Below are 2,084 nucleotides of genomic sequence, written 5' to 3' on the forward strand. Positions count from 1 at the left end.
ATCTAAAAATACCAAAATAAATTTTCATCGTCCAAATAAAATATTTCGAACAAGATGAACATTTTTTGGTCCTAAAATGCATTTTTGAAAATCGTGCAATTTTTCCTAAATTCAAATAAAATAGCAAAACACCAAAATAAATCTTATTTGATTTTTTTATTAAATCCTCATTATTTATTTATTTTGGGAAAGTCTTTTATTCCCTCTCTCATATTTTTATGATCGAAATAATTGAAGATAAAATAAATAAAATCAAATGATCCTATTTTCAAAATTTGAGAAACTCAAATATGAAAATAACGAAATCCCCAACTCTCTCCGTGGGTCCTGGAGTTACGTAGAATTTCTAGGATCGAGGCAAAATGCAATAAATATGATATGCAAGATGATCTATTTGTATAACATTCCAAATTGAAAATTTGGGATGTTACAAGTAAACTACTCACACTTTATCGGAGGGGCTATGGTGTTGATGTAGAAGCCCTCCGTGGTGGATGCCCCCTCCGACGGAGCTCCGGAACAGGCCCCAAGATGTGATCTCGTGGATACAAAAGGTTGCGGCGGTGGAATTAGGTTTTTGGCTCCTGTTCTGATCGTTCGGGGATACATAGGTATATATAGGAGGAAGGAGTACGTCGGTGGAGCAACAGGGGGCCCACGAGGTAGGGGGGCGCGCCCAGGGGGGCGCGCCCTCCACCCTCGTGACCGCATCTGGCACTTCTTGGAGTAGGGTCCAAGTCTTCTGGATCACGTTCGGTGAGAAAATCACGTTCCCGAAGGTTTCATTCCGTTTGGACTCCGTTTGATATTCCGTTTCTCCGAAACACTGAAATAGGCAAAAACAGCAATTCTGGGCTGGGCCTCTGGTTAATAGGTTAGTCCCAAATATAATATAAAAGTGGAAAATAAAGCCCAATATAGTCCAAAACAGTAGATAAAGTAGGATCGAGCAATCAAAAATTATAGATACGTTGGAGACGTATCAAAATGGCACTTATGACAAGATGGTTTTAACTTGGTAGAGTTAGATTCATTGCATCTTTCATATGGTGTCTATCTTTCATTGCTTCTAATTTTTTGAAATGCCTTCTACTTAGTTTACACATCGTAGCTGTGAATATGCAATGTTGTCCTTTTTTCTTACACATTCAATCGTCCTATCATGCAGTCGCCTTATATTAAAGTAGTGCTAGTCAGCATCTTGCATCAGTGAGTTCTGAAAAGTAAATTTTTATTAATTTTTCTTGTGTGTTTAACTTGACAAGGCAATAAATTAAGTAAGAAGAAGGAAAAAAATTAAGGCAGGAATTGATGGCGGTCTTCCGGCGAATCCGGCATCCCATGTGCTTTCTCTAGCTTGGTAGTGTGATATTGTCTTGCATGTTGCATACGGTGTCTAGCTTGTATTTCTTGTAATTTGATTAAATTACTTCTGCTTAGTTTACACAAATAGTTGTGAATCTGCCATGCCATCCTGTTTTTTGTACATATTCCATCCTCGTATCATGTGTTTGCCTTACATCAAGGTAGTGATTGTTAGTATCATGCATGAATGAGTTCTGAAGAGTGAATGTTATTGCTTTTTCTTGTCGGTTCTACTCGACAATGCAAAATATATAAAGTAGAAGGAAATTAGCAAGGCAGTGGATAAAGGTGCTCCTTCCAAACAACTGAAACGGAGGGCCTCTACATATTCTACTCCGCCATCCCCGCAACAAGATTTGGAAGACAACACATGCATAGACACTCAACATAGTTGTGTTGATGATGAGCACGCCTCCCCTAGTCCACCATCATAGGTGCTGCCTCTACATGGCACTGTTATATGTGGTTGCATGTTATGTATGATGTCTAGCTTGTATTGCTTCTAATTTTGTTGAATTATATCTTCTTACTTTACACATTATACTTGTGAATAAGACACGGGTTACTGTTTCTAGAACATACAATATCTGTCTATCACACCATGTTCTTACATCAAAGTATTACTGTTGTGTAACCTATAACAATCACTTTTCACAAGACACGTTTAACTTGGGAGTCTGATATAGTTTACATCTCGCATTATTTTCTAGATTGTACTA

This window comes from Triticum aestivum, chromosome 1B (genome assembly GCF_018294505.1).
Source record: "Triticum aestivum cultivar Chinese Spring chromosome 1B, IWGSC CS RefSeq v2.1, whole genome shotgun sequence".
NCBI classification, from domain to species: domain Eukaryota; kingdom Viridiplantae; phylum Streptophyta; class Magnoliopsida; order Poales; family Poaceae; genus Triticum; species Triticum aestivum.